Source organism: Lissotriton vulgaris, chromosome 2_2, assembly GCF_964263255.1.
Source record: "Lissotriton vulgaris chromosome 2_2, aLisVul1.2, whole genome shotgun sequence".
In the NCBI taxonomy this organism is placed as follows: Eukaryota; Metazoa; Chordata; class Amphibia; order Caudata; family Salamandridae; genus Lissotriton; species Lissotriton vulgaris.
This window is the reverse complement of record NC_141688.1, coordinates 246,160,765-246,180,454: the sequence shown is the minus strand read 5'-3', so window position 1 is coordinate 246,180,454 and position 19,690 is coordinate 246,160,765.

The window sequence follows — 19,690 nt, the reverse complement described above, 5'->3', positions numbered from 1 at the left end:
AGGCGAGAGAAAGTCAACTTCCTTCCACACAAATGGTAAAACCGCTGTGAACCAGGGAAGGAATCAGGAGAGAATCAGAAAAAGGCAACAGGTAAAATGAACTGAAACACCCTTATTTAAAAATAACTATAAGATAGTACTGTTCTGCAAAATTAGGCTTGAAAAACAGGATTGAGCAGCGTACCTGTGTTCTAACTGTATCTATAACTGCTACATTTCTATGGTTTTGTTTGTATAAAATCTGTAACTATAATGTCCCTGTAACCTTTTTTCAGTACATTTCTATGGTTTTTTCTACATTCTATTTCCTAACTGTAACATCATCATTTTTTAAATTTCTCCATTTTTATAAATCTCTTTGTTCACAATCGCTGTTTTTTTAAATATAAATTGTACCATAATTTGACCCATATGTTCAATTTACTAATATACATTATCAAAAGTTCATAAATAAATAAATAATTATTATTTTCACACATTGAATCTTGTTATATATTTGAAAACTATTTTTTTAGATAAAGCAGTCTTTCTATAAATGAAACTGAGTTTTTCATTTAAAAAAAATTATTTTTATGAATCTGCTGATCCGTTCCCAACTAAAAGAACACATTCAATACTAAAACAACAACAAAATTAATACAACCATGCATTATTGAAATTTCTATAACTTTATCACTGCCTGTGTGTGGGTGTGTGAAAAGCTATTTGGTATGTGAGTGGCTCTTTGGGTATGTAAGTGGATATGTGAGTAGGTGTGTGAGTGGTTTTGTGGGTTTGTGAGTGGGAGTGGCTGTATGGGTGTGTGAGTAGATGTGTAAGTGGGGGTGTGAGTGTGTGAGTTGCTTTGTAGGTCTGTAAGTGGGTGTGTGAGTGGTTTTGTGGGTGTGTGTGAGTGAGTGACTATGTGTGTGTGAGTGGTTGTGTGGGTATGTGAGTTGGTGTGTGAGTGGGTGTGTGAGTGGTTTTGTTGGTGTAGGAGTGGGTGTGTGAGTGGCTGTATGTGTGAGTGATTATGTGGGTGTGTAATTGGGTGTGGGAGTGGGGGTGTGAGTGGTCATATGGAAATGTGAGTGGTTTTGTGGGTTTGTGAGTAGGTGGGTGAGTGAGTGACCCTATAGGTGTGTGAGTGGATGTGTGAGGGCTGTGTTGGTGTGTAAATGGGTGTGTGAGTGGAGGTGTGGGTCTTAAGTGGAAATGCGCATGGTTGTGTGGGTCTGTGAGTACATGTGTGAGTGGCTGTATGGTTGTGTGAGTGGTTGTATGAGTGTATAAGTGGTTGTGTTAATGGGTGTATGAATAGGTGTGCAACTGGATGTGTGGGTCTGAGTGTTTGTGGAGTTGTGGGTCTGCGAGTTGATATGTGAGTGGCTGTATGGTTGTGTAAGTGAGTATGTGAGTCGGTGTGTTGGTCTGTGAGTACATGTTTATGTTTTTCCAATTCGGGTCTGGAACCATGTATCTGCCATGTAGTGTAACAGTACATCCATGGACCCAAGCATGCTTAAAAAAATTTGGGATAAATTCTTGCCCATGAGGGGTCCCTAACAGGACCCTCCATCAGTCCCACGAGGTCAGGGTACCTCTAACCTGACACCTTTTATCACTTTTAAATTGTATTTCCCCCCTGGGAACCGAGTCCCCATGCACCAAATGGTGCATGGGGACTATCAGAATGTGGCCAGACAGTCACAGGATTGCTGTTGGAGCTATGATCCGTGGGTCCCCCGCGGTGGATCTGCATCTCTAGATATGCATAAATCTTTTTACATTAATAACTCAAAAACTACTGAACAGATTTACACCAAATTACAAAAGCACTCTTTCTGGTCAAAATCTAGCATTCTGTCAAATTTGGTGTAATTCCATTCGGTGCACAGACATAATATCGACTCCAAAATATCGACTGGACAAAATATCGACTTTTAAATATAGACTGGACAAAATATCGACAGGACAGAATATAGATGACCAAAATATCGTTTTTAAGGTAAGTGATATAATATCGACTGTTAAAAATATAGATAGTAAAAAATATCGATTTTTTAATAATATCTAATTTTTTATAGTGTATTTTTATGGTATAATATGTGTGTAGTTTGTATTTATGTTATAATTAATTTTTATTAATGATTTTTGTTTTTATAATTATTGCGTAATTTAATTCTGTAGCGGGTTGTGGGTTTATAGGGGAAAGGGTGGGAAGTATTTTAATTATAATTAATTAAATATTTAAATGTATTTATTGATAGTAAATTTAAATTAATAGTTAATTAATTTATAATAGTTAATTAATTCAATTTTAATTGGTAATTAATTTTTATTAATTGATTAATTGGTAATTATGTAAATTTTAACAAATTATTTTTGTAGCGGGTTGTGAGTTTATAGGGGAATTGGGTGGGAAGTGATTAAATTATAAATAATTATTTAATTACATTTATTTATATTTATTTAATTTCAAATAATTGTTAAATACTTCTTCATTATTAAATAATTAATTGTAAATATTTGTATTAATTAGTATTAATAGGTGATCAATAGAAATAATTATTGTTAATTAATAAATGTAATATATTAATTATTATATTGTATACAAATATTATTTATTTTTAATTAATTATTAATAGATATTCAATAATACATTTTTTAATTATTTATGAAGTATTTACTTTCCCTAATGTTGTATTCTCTGGAGTGGGAATAGTAATTTTAACCCCTACGCTATCCAACACTTTCCCTACTGTTGCACCCACTGGAGTGGGAATAGTAATTTTAACCCCTACGCTATCCAACGCTTTCCCTACTGTTGCACCCACTGGAGTGGGAATAGTAATTTTTACCCCTACGCTATCCAACGCTTTCCCTACTGTTGCACCCACTGGAGTGGGAATAGTAATTTTTACCCCTACGCTATCCAACGCTTTCCCTACTGTTGCACTCTTTGGAGTGGGAATAGTAATTTTAACCCCTACGCTATCCAACGCTTTCCCTACTGTTGCACCCACTGGAGTGGGAATAATAATTTTTACCCCTACGCTATCCAACGCTTTCCCTACTGTTGCACTCTTTGGAGTGGGAATAGTAATTTTAACCCCTACGCTATCCAACGCTTTCCCTACTGTTGCACCTACTGGAGTGGGAATAGTAATTTAAACCCCTACGCTATCCAACCCTTTCCCTACTGTTGCACTCACTGGAGTGGGAATAGAAATTTTAACCCCTACGCTATCCAACGCGTTTCCTACTGTTGCACCCACTGGATTGGGAATAGTAATTTAAACCCCTACGCTATCCAACACTTCCCCTACTGTTGCACTCACTGGAGTGGGAATAGTAATTTTAACCCCTACGCTATCCAACGCTTTCCCTACTGTTGCACCCACTGGAGTGGGAATAGTAATTTTAACCCCTACGCTATCCAATGCTTTCCCTACGCTTGCACTCTTTGGAGTGGGAATAGTATTTTTTACACTTTTGCTATCGTACGGTAATATAATAGTATCTTATTTAATTATAGTATGTTACTATATATATAGTTTTAACAAATATGGTTGTAAAAATTTATTTTTATTAATTTCAATTATTATTTAATTATTATAAGTTAATTTAAGTATTTTTAAGTATATTTTAGTAATTAAATTTTAATATTAATTTAATTTAACACTGTTTTTAATAAAGTCGATTTTTTTTAAAACTATATTTTTGTAAACGATATTTTGTACTCGATATTTTTTTACTTACCTGTTTGTAGATACAAACTCGATATTCTGTCTGTCAATATTTTGTCCACAATATTTTTGCATGTCGATATTTTGTCCCTCAATATTATTTCAGTGATCCATTCCATTCAGTGGTACGGGCTGTAGTAGTGTCTACAATCCCCATGGAAAATCGAATGGGGAAAATACACCTTTTTCTTGGCGCCTGCTTGACTGATCACTCCAAAACTTTCCAGACAGCAGCTGAAGTGACTGGCAAACTAGTTTTGAATATTTTGTGATGATTTGTCAAACAGCAGCAAACATATTTGCAAAACAAAAAACGCTCTCCCTATGGAAACTAGGTCCTAACTATAACTGGGAAACATCCTTTTTAATGAAGCCTTTATAACGAAAATAGCATCACACCAACATCATTAGTATTCCTGTCTTTATGCGAGATTAGGGGATTTAAGGGTAATGGTTTAGCGCGATTGCCCAAAACATTTGTCGACATCCCGGAGACACAGTGGGACCCATGAGCGCCAAGCATCTTCCATCACTTGGGCGGCGGCAGACACATGGACCATGCTTGTCCTGAAGTCGGTCCCACAAAGCAGACCTGCACCCAACACCTGCAGATGCTGGTGCAATCGGGGCATTCCTTGATATTCTATGTACGACATGCAGATGAATTTCGGTCAAGAAACTGGCATATTAATGCCAGCTTTGAACTAAGGCTTTCGTTAATAAAGCCTTCAGCCTAATGGCATTCGTACTACTGACATACATCCCAGTAACTATCTAATTTGCAGCAGCCTGTAGGTACTATATATATATATATATATATATATATATATATATATATATATATATATATATATATATATATATATATTTAGCCACCAAACAGAATACGCTCGCACTCTGGCAGATAGATTACTTCATCACAGGTTTTTTATTTTAAAGGCTTCTGACATCGAAAGCTCTCTCCACACCTACGCGTTTCGACCAGCAGGCCTTGGTCACCGTGTAAAACATTAGTCCTACATTCATTTCTTCATTTTATACCAGTAATACCTGTGAGCATATTATAGTGCATTCTGGGTCCAGTAGTGCAAAACATTTCTTTTACAAGGTATTCTGTTTTCATAACTGTATTTTGGGTACATAAATACAATCTATGATGTTATTTAGCACATTTTGCCTATGTATGCACGTATGATCATCATTTGGCAAATCATTTCTCCATATGTTTTTTATACATATCCTTTTCTGTTTATATCATTGTCCCGGTTGTTTTACAGGAAAGTCCTGTCCCATTGCTACTGGTTTCTACCTAGTAGCAATTATTAGTTCATGTTTCTTGGCACTGTGTCCATTCATTAACTCACCTCCACTTCCAGATCCACACCGACCCCAATACCACACTCAGGGGCACCCTCCTCTACCGGCCTCCAGGACCCCGTGCACAATTCAGTGACGACATCACTGAATTTATCACCCCACACGCCCTCCCCTCCGAGGACTACATTCTATTGGGAGACCTCAATTTTCACCTGGAAAAGAGCAATGAGAGCAACGCCACCACCCTTCTGGACAATCTCGCCAACCTCGGACTCAAACAACTTGTCACTACACCCACCCACATCGCAGGTCATACGCTCGACCCCATCTTCACCTCCAGCAAACATGTCTCATTCAGCCACACCACAGCTCTTCATTGGACGGACCACAGCTGCGTTCACTTTACCTACAATAAGACTACAATCCACAACCATCCTCAACCCACCCTGCGAAGAAACTGGAACAAAATCACCATCGACCAGATCTCCTCATCGCTTCTTCTAAACCCCCCCGCCCACTCCTCAAACCCCGACCAAGCAGCCATTAACCTCACCCAATGGCTATCCAACAGCGCCGACATCCTAGCACCACTGAAAAAACGTCAAAACAAACTAGGCAGCAAAATCGCCTCCTGGTTCAACGATGATCTTAAGAAATCGAAGAAACTCTGTCGATCCCTCAAGAAGACCTGGAAAAAAGACCCAAACACCAGCATCAGAGACGCCTTCAAAAACGCCACCCGCAGACACCACCAACTAATCCGGTCTGCCAAGAAAGCCGCATTCAAAGACCGACTAGATAACAACGCTCACAACAGCAAGGAATTATTCAATATCGTCAAAGAATTTACCAACCCATCAGCCAACTCCAACGACATCATCCCCTCCCAAGCCCTCTGCGACTCTCTAGCTTCCTTCTTCCACAACAAAATCGCTGACATCCACAACAGCTTCGACAACCGACCCGGAGACCAACCCACCCAACCTGCTGCAGGACCTTCACCCCCCTTGAACATCCTTAACAACTGGAACCCAATCTCCTCTGAGGACACCATCCGCCTGATGAACTCCATCCACTCAGGATCCCCAACTGACCCATGCCTTCACCATATCTTCAACAAAGCAGACTCCATCATAGCAGCACACCTCCGAGATGTCATCAATTGCTCCCTCAACTCCGCCACCTTCCCGGAGAGCTGGAAACACGCGGAACTCAGCGCCCTTCCGAAAAAACCCACAGCTGACCCCACCGAACTCAAAAACTACCGCCCCATCTCGCTTCTTCCATTCCCGGCCAAAGTCATCGAGAAAGCTGTCAACAACCAGCTCGCCACCTTCCTCGAAACAAACAAATCCCTCGACCCTTCACAGTCCGGCTTCCGAGCCAAACACAGCACTGAGACCGCACTTATCGCAGCAACAGACTGTAGGAGAGTAGGGTCTGCAATCCTATGATCACCCAGATTTTTTGCTTTTGTTTCACTGGTTTACGACTTTCTCTGGCTGTGGGCCTGCCAATCAGACCCACAGCCTGGCTGTTCTCTTTCTAAATTACGAGATGTACCCTAGGTGCATTTACCAATTGGTACTGGGCCACCTTATCAGACCCTGTAACTCAGGGCGTAGGTGTACCCAGGGCCGCCAGGGGCTGCAGCATGTATTATGCCACTCCTGGCTGGCCTCCTAAATTTGACACAACTGGCTGCATGACAGCTGGGGCGAAGTCGTGTAATCACCCTTTGCTTTAGATATAGTAGCTCTATATCTAACCCTCCAATGGACACCCGAGTCCCTATCAGTCACTCCTATGGCAGGCCTTGACAATCCTGAAGGCAGAGTGCATGGGCTCGTGTGAACTAAGCTCTGGCCCGAGCCGAGCCCGGTTGCAGCTTGCGGAATCAAGACCCAATGGCTGTTCCATGATAACGCGTACCATAACGGTAACTTCGGTGTCGCGTTATCAAGACATGTCGAGTAAGGTGTCATACGAATCGGGATGCTGCCCTCTCACCAACTCTGGCGACGAGGTTAGCATTCCGCCCTTCTAGAGGGACACGACATGTACGTAACTGTGAACCCCGGTTAAAGTTAACGAAAGCCTCAGCTCCACAAAATGGATGCTGCCACCACAGACACAAGTCTGACCTCCTGCGGCTGGGAGTCCTTCCAGCGAGGAGCACTTGGACAAAGGGTTTCCTGTCGAGGGCGGTGTTCGCACCGTCCCAGACAGGGTTTGTGTATTCTGGGTAGGTAGGGCTTTTGCGAGAAGGTGACTGCGGAGTGGCACCCCGGTGCTCACTACGCATCTGCCGGTTAGAACCAGTTCCAGGGGCGACAGCCCTGGCCTGGGGAAAGTCCGGCAGGGGAGAGGGGTGTAACTACCCCCCTTCCTGGTCCCACCCCTAGGGCAGGACCTAGTCATGTACCCACCCCTTTCTTTAGGATAAAGGCCGGAGCGGGGACCCTTCCAAATTAGATCATCTTTGAATCAAGAATACTTTCTACGAAAGGACTTCAAGACTCTTCTTAAGATTTCTCCCTTGTGACTAAGGAGTAGTCACCCTGCATCAGCGGGCACCATCTAAGAACTCTGCGGTTTGCTGCAAGTCCTTCCTCAAGGAATCCGACGGCCCAGCTCGACGAGAACCGGCTTCCCTGGCACCTCTGACCTCTACCCACGTCATCAGCTCAGCTGTGATCTGTGGGTGCGACGAGACCTCGAGGGACCGGCCATCACCAGAACCTGCACGCTCTTAAAAACCAGCACGACCATCGAGGTAACTCTCTGGTGAGTGCTCTGGGGTCCGAGAAACCCCGACCCTGAGCCGCTCCAGCACCGAAGTGCAGTCTCCCAGCATCTCCACGATCTGCGTGGGGCCCTTCTGCTCGCTGCTCAGCACGTTGTCTGGTCACTTGCCGCTGGCTTGTGCCCTTCTGTGACGACGACCAAGAATCAACACTGCCGGTCTGGTTGCTCCAGACTGGCCCCTGCTTCCATCTTTTGAGAAGCACCCCGGACCCTCCTGGTCCACCCAAGACGCCGACAGCGACATCCGTCGTGGGACAGCTCGCACCTCCACCGTGGTCGCCGACAACGCCTCCTGGTCCGTGAGACTGCAGAGCCTAGCGTCGCCCACTCACCTGGTCGAGGTGACGGCCAACTGGTGCCCTCCTGGTACCCTCTGACTACTGGCTAGTAGTACGAACTTGGTCCCCTCTGCTTTCAGGTTTCATCAATCTCTACGAACTATACACCACTGGTCGCCGGCCAGCAACTCCTTTTCTTCCGGCTCCTGGCTCGTCAGCGAAGACCCCGACGCCTGTAAGACTTGTGCAGCCGCAGCCCTCGTGGCTAGGTAACTCGGCATTTCGGTGCCTGCATAGCCTCCTTACTCTAGGGTCCCGAGTCCCTCGCTTCCGACTTGCCTTAACCTTTCCGTGTCCTCGGACACTTGTCTTTAAACTGTGCACTTGAAGTATTTGCTAAAGAGATTTGGTTTGTGCTTAGTACCCTGTCCTCATAAAGAGAACAGGGCTGTTGTGATTCTTAATAAATATACTGTTTATTTTCATAACACTTGTGTGGTGTCCTTTCACTGGGTGTTCAAGGGGTACATGTGTGGTAAACAGCTGGCTTAACGCGCCCTCTCGAGTCTTTAGCCTTAGACTGCTCGTATCCACGCTACTAGGATAGCTGGTCTATAGGTTGACTTACAACCAAACACCATAAGGGTCGTTGGAACGATACATAGCGGTCGCTAGAATAGCGAACGTTGCATATCGGGCCAACTTCTCACATTGGTGAGCAGCGGTTGGGATTTGAGCTTGCTGTTGTTTTACCACACGTATCCTAAGAATATCTTGTTGAAAGATCACACAAGTACTGTTAGTACATATAACTAAAGCTTAGAATACTCTGAGTTCTACTGAACCAGCTGTTGTAGCTCCTCAAGGCTTAGCACACCTTGGCTACAACTCTTAGCAAGGGAAAAGTAGGTAAACACATAGTGTAGGTAGGTGCATCACTTACACCACACTAGAAACAGTATGTCGGACAAAGGAGGAAACTCTGAGTCTCCCCTTGTGTCAGTTGACCCTCCACAGGTCATCACGTCAAGATATACTGCGCTTAACTTCCATGAGTTACGACAAGTATGTACCTCTAGGAAAATTAAGCAAGGGGCTAACCCCACCACCTCCTTTCTGATTGGTCTCCTAGAGACTTATGATGCCAGAAAGGCTGAGAAGCTTCTTAGCCATTCTAATCCAGAAGGAGACAACATGCCTCCCCTCGAGGGAACCCGGGACGATCCTGACCTCATTCACCTCGCAACCGAGAACGGGGATGTGGAGGAGGATGAGGATGAGGATCTCTCTGGGGACGAGGCAGATAAGGGACAGGTAGAAGTCGTCAGACTAAGCAGGTCCAACTTAAGCAAACATGATAGCGGTACTGGGGGACCCCTGGGGCCACTATCAGGTCAGCTTAACATGGGGAATGGACGAGCCAGATCTCTATCAAGAGGCTCTGGCAGATCCCTTCGTACCAACGGCTCTCACAACTCTTCTCAAAGAGGGATGACGTCCCCTCAGAGGAGAGTGTACGAAGCGAAGCGCAGCTAATCTGCGGATCGAAAGGGAAGAACTTGCCCTGGCCAAGGAAAAGCTTGCTTTCGCTAGAGAGCAACAGTTAAGTGGGGTAGTCCCCACTGGTGGCAGCAATGTACCTAGTAATAGGGAAAAGAGTTTCGATACGAAACACCTTGGGAAGATAGTGCCCCCCTTTAAACAAGGGGACGACATCCACAAATGGATTACTGCTTTGGAGAGGGCCTGCACTGTGCAAGGCGTTCCCCAGAGTCAGTGGGCAGCTATCTTGTGGCTCTCCTTTGAAGGTAAAGGAAGAGACAAGCTCCTCACCACAAGGGTAGAGGACGCTAACAATTACCAAGTCTTGAAGAATACACTCGTTGAAGGGTTCGGCCTAACCACTGAACAGTACAGGGTGCTGTTCAGGGATACCCAGAAAACGCAGTCTCAAGATTGGTCTGATTTCGTCGATTGTGCCACTAAGGCTTTTGAGGGCTGGTTGCTGGGCAGTAAGGTTACTGATTACAAAGGATTGTATAATTTGATGATGAGAGAACAAATTTTAAACAATTGTCAGAACCAGTTGTTGCATCAGCATCTTGTCGACTCGGATCTGACCTCTCCTCAAGAATTGGGGCAGAAGGCAGACAAATGGGTTCGTACGAGAGTTAAACAGAACCAGGGCCAGAATCAAGGCGGTCAGAAGAAAGCAGACCAGAAGGGTAAAGATTCTAAAGGGGAACAAAATGACCAGAAGTCTTCGACAGGTCCCCAACAACCCAAAGAGGGTGGGGGTCAGGCTCCCCAAAAGAAGAAAGAAGGCCAATCCAAACGATGGTGCCAGTACTGTAAAAGTAAGTCTCACTGGTTTAGTGAGTGCACCAAGAAAGGAGGAGGGCAGACTCCTGCCACTGCAGCCCCTAAGGCACCTGTGCCCCCTAGTACAGTCAGCAGTGGTAGTGCGCCTCCCAAGGATTTAGTAGGGTTAACCCTGGGTTCTGAGGGGCGTGACAACTTAGTTGGCACACTCACTCAGGCTGTCCTTGTCAGTACAGGGGACGTGGACGTGTCCCCTGACGTAAGCCCCAATACTTTGGGCAAATACAGACAGACGCCTTTTATAAATGGAAAGATGGCTCAGGCCTATAGGGACACTTGTGCCAGCGTCACCATGGTGACGCCTAACTTTGTGGACCCTGGACAGATCATGCCAGGTACAGAATTCCTGGTGACCAATGCAAGCAATGTCACTACCAATCACAGTATGGCAATTGTAGCTTTCTCCTGGGGAGGGGTAACTGGCCAAAAGAAGGTTGTAGTTAGTCCAGACCTCCCAGTGGATTGTTTGTTGGGCAATGATTTGGAGTCGTAACAATGGTCAGAAGTGGAGCACCGGACTCACATGGAAATGTTAGGTTTGCCAGCACATGTGTTCGCTGTGACTAGGTCACAGGTCAGGAAATGCCCCACTGAACAGGTGCTGGATCCTGGAACAACGGACCAGACACCTCCCAAGAAAAAGAGCAGTAGGGTTAAGGCTGCGCCTTCCCCCTTGCCCCAGGTCGAGGATCAAGTCTCAGAGGAGGCTGACCTACAGGAATTGAGGGAAACTGAGCCGAGAGAGTTCGAACTTGATCAAGTTGAATTCTTGGGCTCAGGGGGACCCTCAAGGGAAGACCTGGGGAAGGACCAGTTAGACTGCCCTTCTCTTGAACCCCTCAGACAGCAGGCTGCTGCTGAGGCTGCTGGGAACACCACAGGTACCCACAAGGTATACTGGGAAGATGGACTCCTGTACACTGAGTCAAGAGACCCCAAGCCTGGCATGACCAGGAGGCTGGTCGTCCCCTTGTCTCAGCGTGGTTTCCTACTTACCTTGGCCCACGAGATTCCCTTAGCAGGTCACTTAGGCCAGACGAAAACGTGGGACAGGCTTGTCTCGCACTTTCACTGGCCTCACATGAACGAAGATACCAAGGAGTTTTGCCGCTCCTGTGTCACTTGCCAAGCCAGTGGTAAGTCAGGTGGCACGACAAAGGCCCCCCTTATACCAATGCCTGTGGTGGGGGTGCCCTTTGAACGGGTGGGGATCGACATCGTCGGTCCCATGGAACCACCGACAGCATCAGGGCACAAGTTTATACTGGTGGTAGTGGATCATGCCACCAGGTATCCTGAAGCTATTCCCCTTAGGACCACTACAGCACCTGTCGTGGCAAGAGCCCTAGTTGGAGTGTTCTCCAGGGTGGGCTTTCCTAAGGAGGTCGTCTCTGACAGAGGTGCAAACTTTATGTCGAGCTACTTAACTGCTATGTGGAAGGAATGTGGTGTCAACTACAAATTCACTACACCCTATCATCCACAATGCAATGGGCTTGTTGAGAGATTCAACAGGACCCTAAAAGGGATGATTCATGGACTACCGGAAAAGCTTCGGCGTAGATGGGACGTCCTGATCCCCTGCCTCTTGTTCGCCTACAGAGAAGTCCCACAAAAGGGGGTTGGCTACAGCCCTTTTGAACTTTTGTACGGGCATCCTGTAAGAGGACCCCTGTGTTTGGTGAAGGAAGGATGGGAGAGACCTCTCAAAAAGCCGGCAACCAACATAGTGGACTATGTGCTCGGTCTCCGCTCGCGGATGGCTGAATACATGGAAAAGGCATCCGAAAACCTTAAGGCCAGCCAAGAACTCCAAAAAGCTTGGCATGACCAAAAGGCTGTCTTGACTGTTTACCAGCCCGGACAGAAGGTGTGGGTGTTGGAGCCAGTGGCCCCAGCAGCACTCAAGGACAAATGGTCCGGGCCCCACACCATCCTGGAGAAAAAGGGAGAGGTCACCTACCTGGTCGACCTGGGAACTCCCCGGAGCCCCCACAGGGTGCTTCATGTCAACAGGTTAAAAGCATATGTCGACAGGAAGGACATGAGTTTGCTCATGGCCATAGATGAAGGACAGGAGGAGGAGAGTGACCCTCTCCCCGACCTGCTCTCTCAGAATCCTGACGATGGCTCGGTAGATGGTGTTGTCTTTTGCGGCAGCCTCTCCGAACATCAACAGAGCGACTGTAAACAGGTTCTTCAGTCGTTCCGACATCTGTTTTCTCTGACACCCAGTCAGACTGATTGGTGCACCCATGAGGTCGACACTGGTGACAGCTTGCCCGTAAAGAGTAAAATCTACAGGCAGCCTGATCACGTCAGAGACTGCATCAAAAGTGAAGTGCAGAAAATGTTGGAGCTGGGAGTCATTGAACCCTCGGATAGCCCTTGGGCTAGTCCCGTAGTTCTAGTGCCGAAACCTCACACCCAGGGTGGTAAGAGAGAGATGAGGTTTTGCGTAGACTACAGGGGTCTCAATGCAGTCACTAAGACTGACGCCCACCCAATACCAAGGGCAGACGAGCTTATTGATAGGCTGGCTTCAGCCAACTACTTAAGTACGTTTGACCTGACAGCTGGGTATTGGCAAATCAGGTTAGCTGAGGACGCCAAGCCTAAGACAGCATTTTCAACCCCTGGTGGGCATTATCAGTTCGTGGTGATGCCCTTTGGTCTGAAAAATGCACCTGCCACCTTCCAACGGTTGGTGAATCATGTCCTTACTGGGCTGGATGACTTCTGTGCGGCGTATCTCGACGATATTGCTGTCTTTAGCTCCACCTGGGAGGATCACCTGGTCCACCTGCGGAAGACGTTAGAGGCACTGCAAGCAGCAGGTCTCACTATCAAGGCCACCAAGTGCCAGATAGGGCAGACACAGGTTGTATACCTGGGCCACCTTGTCGGTGGAGGTCAGGTTCAGCCACTGGAGAGCAAGATACAGTCAATCAGGGACTGGGCTCCTCCAACCACCCAGACTCAGGTTCGAGCTTTCTTGGGCCTGACTGGTTACTACAGGAAGTTTGTCAGGAACTATGGTTCCATCGTGACACCATTAAACGAACTGACAAGTAAGAAAATGCCAAAAAAGGTTCAGTGGACAGCGAGCTGTCAAAAAGCATTCGATGACCTAAAGCAGGCCATGTGCACGGCACCTATCCTCAAGAGTCCGGACTACTCCAAACCATTCATTGTCCAAACAGATGCTTCTGAGTTGGGTGTGGGAGCTGTTCTTTCTCAACTGAATTTTGATGGTCAAGACCAGCCCATTGCTTTTATAAGCAGACGGCTGACCCCTAGAGAGAAGAATTGGTCAGCTATTGAGAGGGAGGCCTTTGCTGTGGTTTGGGCCCTGAAGAAGCTGAGGCCATACTTGTTTGGCACTCACTTCAAGATTCAGACCGACCATAAGCCCCTCTTGTGGCTAAATCAGATGAAGGGTGAAAACCCCAAACTGCTTAGGTGGTCCATTTCCCTACAGGGGATGGACTTCACAGTGGAACATAGACCTGGTACTGATCATGGCAATGCCGATGGGCTCTCCAGATATTTCCACTTAGAACAAGAAGACTTACCTGGTCAAGGTTAGTTAGTTGTTCCGACGTTTGGGGGGGGGTCATGTAGGAGAGTAGGGTCTGCAATCCTATGATCACCCAGATTTTTTGCTTTTGTTTCACTGGTTTACGACTTTCTCTGGCTGTGGGCCTGCCAATCAGACCCACAGCCTGGCTGTTCTCTTTCTAAATTACGAGATGTACCCTAGGTGCATTTACCAATTGGTACTGGGCCACCTTATCAGACCCTGTAACTCAGGGCGTAGGTGTACCCAGGGCCGCCAGGGGCTGCAGCATGTATTATGCCACACCTGGCTGGCCTCCTAAATTTGACACAACTGGCTGCATGACAGCTGGGGCGAAGTCGTGTAATCACCCTTTGCTTTAGATATAGTAGCTCTATATCTAACCCTCCAATGGACACCCGAGTCCCTATCAGTCACTCCTATGGCAGGCCTTGACAATCCTGAAGGCAGAGTGCATGGGCTCGTGTGAACTAAGCTCTGGCCCGAGCCGAGCCCGGTTGCAGCTTGCGGAATCAAGACCCAATGGCTGTTCCATGATAACGCGTACCATAACGGTAACTTCGGTGTCGCGTTATCAAGACATGTCGAGTAAGGTGTCATACGAATCGGGATGCTGCCCTCTCACCAACTCTGGCGACGAGGTTAGCATTCCGCCCTTCTAGAGGGACACGACATGTACGTAACTGTGAACCCCGGTTAAAGTTAACGAAAGCCTCAGCTCCACAAAATGGATGCTGCCACCACAGACACAAGTCTGACCTCCTGCGGCTGGGAGTCCTTCCAGCGAGGAGCACTTGGACAAAGGGTTTCCTGTCGAGGGCGGTGTTCGCACCGTCCCAGACAGGGTTTGTGTATTCTGGGTAGGTAGGGCTTTTGCGAGAAGGTGACTGCGGAGTGGCACCCCGGTGCTCACTACGCATCTGCCGGTTAGAACCAGTTCCAGGGGCGACAGCCCTGGCCTGGGGAAAGTCCGGCAGGGGAGAGGGGTGTAACTACCCCCCTTCCTGGTCCCACCCCTAGGGCAGGACCTAGTCATGTACCCACCCCTTTCTTTAGGATAAAGGCCGGAGCGGGGACCCTTCCAAATTAGATCATCTTTGAATCAAGAATACTTTCTACGAAAGGACTTCAAGACTCTTCTTAAGATTTCTCCCTTGTGACTAAGGAGTAGTCACCCTGCATCAGCGGGCACCATCTAAGAACTCTGCGGTTTGCTGCAAGTCCTTCCTCAAGGAATCCGACGGCCCAGCTCGACGAGAACCGGCTTCCCTGGCACCTCTGACCTCTACCCACGTCATCAGCTCAGCTGTGATCTGTGGGTGCGACGAGACCTCGAGGGACCGGCCATCACCAGAACCTGCACGCTCTTAAAAACCAGCACGACCATCGAGGTAACTCTCTGGTGAGTGCTCTGGGGTCCGAGAAACCCCGACCCTGAGCCGCTCCAGCACCGAAGTGCAGTCTCCCAGCATCTCCACGATCTGCGTGGGGCCCTTCTGCTCGCTGCTCAGCACGTTGTCTGGTCACTTGCCGCTGGCTTGTGCCCTTCTGTGACGACGACCAAGAATCAACACTGCCGGTCTGGTTGCTCCAGACTGGCCCCTGCTTCCATCTTTTGAGAAGCACCCCGGACCCTCCTGGTCCACCCAAGACGCCGACAGCGACATCCGTCGTGGGACAGCTCGCACCTCCACCGTGGTCGCCGACAACGCCTCCTGGTCCGTGAGACTGCAGAGCCTAGCGTCGCCCACTCACCTGGTCGAGGTGACGGCCAACTGGTGCCCTCCTGGTACCCTCTGACTACTGGCTAGTAGTACGAACTTGGTCCCCTCTGCTTTCAGGTTTCATCAATCTCTACGAACTATACACCACTGGTCGCCGGCCAGCAACTCCTTTTCTTCCGGCTCCTGGCTCGTCAGCGAAGACCCCGACGCCTGTAAGACTTGTGCAGCCGCAGCCCTCGTGGCTAGGTAACTCGGCATTTCGGTGCCTGCATAGCCTCCTTACTCTAGGGTCCCGAGTCCCTCGCTTCCGACTTGCCTTAACCTTTCCGTGTCCTCGGACACTTGTCTTTAAACTGTGCACTTGAAGTATTTGCTAAAGAGATTTGGTTTGTGCTTAGTACCCTGTCCTCATAAAGAGAACAGGGCTGTTGTGATTCTTAATAAATATACTGTTTATTTTCATAACACTTGTGTGGTGTCCTTTCACTGGGTGTTCAAGGGGTACATGTGTGGTAAACAGCTGGCTTAACGCGCCCTCTCGAGTCTTTAGCCTTAGACTGCTCGTATCCACGCTACTAGGATAGCTGGTCTATAGGTTGACTTACAACCAAACACCATAAGGGTCGTTGGAACGATACATAGCGGTCGCTAGAATAGCGAACGTTGCATATCGGGCCAACTTCTCACACAGACCACATTCGAACTCTACTAGACAATGGAGAGACAGTCGCCCTCATCCTCCTCGACCTCTCCGCTGCCTTCGACACAGTCTGTCATAACACCCTTCTTCAGCGCCTAAGAAACGTCGGAATCCAAGGAAAAGCATTGCAATGGATCACCTCGTTCCTCACCGGAAGAACCCAGAGAGTCCGCCTCCCACCATTCAAGTCTGAGGACTCTGAAGTCATCTGTGGCGTGCCACAAGGATCGTCACTCAGCCCCACCCTCTTCAACGTTTACATGAGCCCCCTTGCGGCCATCGCTCGCCAACACAATCTCAACATCATCTCCTACGCTGACGACACTCAACTGATCCTCTCACTCACCAAAGACCCTAACACCGCCAAAACCAACTTACACGAAGGAATGAAAGAAGTAGCCGAGTGGATGAAGCACAGCCGTCTGAAACTGAACTCAGACAAAACAGAAGTCCTCATCCTAGGCACCTCCCCTTCCGCCTGGGATGACTCTTGGTGGCCAGAGGCCCTTGGAAAAGCACCCATCCCGACGAACCACGCACGAAACCTGGGCGTCATCCTGGACTCCTCACTCTCGATGACCAGACAAGTCAACGCTGTTTCATCATCCTGCTTCAACATTCTTCGAATGCTCAAAAAAACATTTCGCTGGATCCCCACCGAAACTAGAAAAACGGTCACCCACGCACTAGTCACGAGCCGCCTGGACTACGGAAACACCCTATACGCCGGTACCTCAGCTAAACTCCAGAAAAAACTCCAACGCATCCAGAACGCTTCAGCCAGGCTCATACTAGACATCGCGCGCAAAGAACACATCTCTGGTCACCTGAAAAACCTCCACTGGCTCTCCGTCAATAAGAAGATTACTTTCCGCCTCCTGACCCACGCTCACAAAGCACTTTACGACCTTGGACCCGAATGCCTCAACACACGACTCTCCTTCTACACCCCCCCCCGCCAGCTGCGATCTTCCAACCAAGCCCTTGCTATCATACCTCGCATCAACAAAACCACAATGGGAGGTAGATCCTTCTCCTACCTGACAGCTAAGACCTGGAACTCACTTCCCACTCACCTTCGTCTCACTCAGAACTACCTTACATTCAGAAAGCAACTTAAAACTTGGATATTCGACAAGTAGTTTCCCACCCCTCTTCAAGCGCCTGAGACCCTCTGGGTATATAGTGCGCTATATAAATATTTTGAGTTTTCATCGTAGAGATATTTTCTTGGCACAGTGTCCTGGACTGACGAAATTTAAACCAAGGTCTACGTTTTCACCACTGACTGTACATGACAATCTTGACATTTTTCATGACCTTACTATTGCAGGGATTAAGAAGTTACATGTTTCAACTCTAAAAATGAAACGCAAAAATAGCATTCATAACAACAAGTATAATAATCTGGTGAGAAAGATACAAGCCGATAATTCGATCATTGTCCGCCAAGCCGACAAGGGGGGCAATGTTGTGCTTTGGCCACGGGCCTTATACTTGGAAGAGGCATATTTACAACTACTTGATGCCTCATGCTATAAACGATGCGAACTCACTGATATAAGACAGGCACAAAATGAATTGCGGAGCCTGCTTTTGAGTTGGAAGAGTGTGGGACTCTTGAGTTTTGATTAATTTAAATTTTTGAAACAGGAGTTTCCAGTAATGCCGGTGTTCTACTTAATTCCAAAGATACATAAGGATTCCCATAACCCCCCAGGCAGACCTATTATTTCTGCTATTAATGGGCTACTAGAAAATGTCACTAAGTACATTGACTTTTTCCTCCAAGATTTTGTTACTGCTCTACCGTCATACGTGCAGGATTCAAGTGATTTTTTAAGACAATTGAAATCTGTAGAATTGCACACTGGGTATTGGTTAATTACACTTGATGTTTCATCACTTTATACCAGTATCAGACACTGTGATGGCTTAAGGGCTCTGCAATTTTACTTGGATAATAGATCAGTCCAATTTACGGAACACAACAAAATGCTGATGTCAATGACTTCCTTCTGTTTGAACAACATTTTTTTCCAATTTAATAACCAATATTTCCAACAGATCAGGGGGGTGGCCATGGGGGCCCGTTTCTCTCCCAGTTACGCCTGTCTACATATGGGCTACTGGGAGAGACAGGTCCTCATGGGGACACACCACCTGGTCATGACGGAACAGATTGTTCAATGGTATCGTTACATTGATGATATCTTTTTAATTTGGCGCGGTACCGAAACGGAAGCCTTGAATTTCATTAGGCAGCTGAACATCAATGCATTTAATTTGGAATTTACTCACCATATGAGTCAGGAGGGTGTGTGTTTCTTGGATGTTCAGGTCCTGATTAAAAATAGCAAACTTCAAACTACACTGTTCCGTAATCCAACTGCGGGGAACACTGTTCTCCACGCTAGGGGCCATCATCCTGCACACCTGATTCGCAGCATCCCCTACGGGGAGATGCTGCAAATCAGACGAATTTGCAGCACGGAGGAACATTGTAGACAGGCACAGGATGACAGCAAAGCACGATTTGTAGCCAGAGGGTACTCCTTAAATACCATCAATTCAGCAATTAGGAAGGTTAATGCCATGTCAAGGGAGGATGCCTTGCAAACCCGGCAGGGTACAAGACAGGAGACCGCGAACAGTGATCAACCAATTAGATTGGTGTTGACTTTTAACCCCTTGAATGCTCATGACAAACTGAGCTCGTCATGAGCCGTGGAATGCTCGCATGCGGGGATAATTCCCCTGCTGTGCTGAGCGTTCCACTGGAACGGGTGTGGCCGTGACGAGCTGAGCTCGTCATGAGTACAGGAGCGCCGTGCATCATGATGAGCTCAGCTCGTCATGAGCATGTGAGCGCTGTGTGCGCCCCCCTCCCTCCAGCACAGGGGGGAATATCCCCCGCAGCGAAGGGGTTAACCAACAGTTCCAGGCATTACATAAAATCGTTTTTAAGAACTGGAATCTTGTCAACAATGATCCTATCATAGGCCATTTGATGCCATCTAAGCCTAATTTTTCATATAAAAGGGCATTCTCATTGAGAGAATCATTGGTTAAATCCAGCCCTGAGGTGATCATAGTGACGCCTTTGTTTAAAGCTATCAAGGGCTTTAAGAAGTGTTCATCCTGTAAGGGTTGCCAACATGGCGTCAACAAAA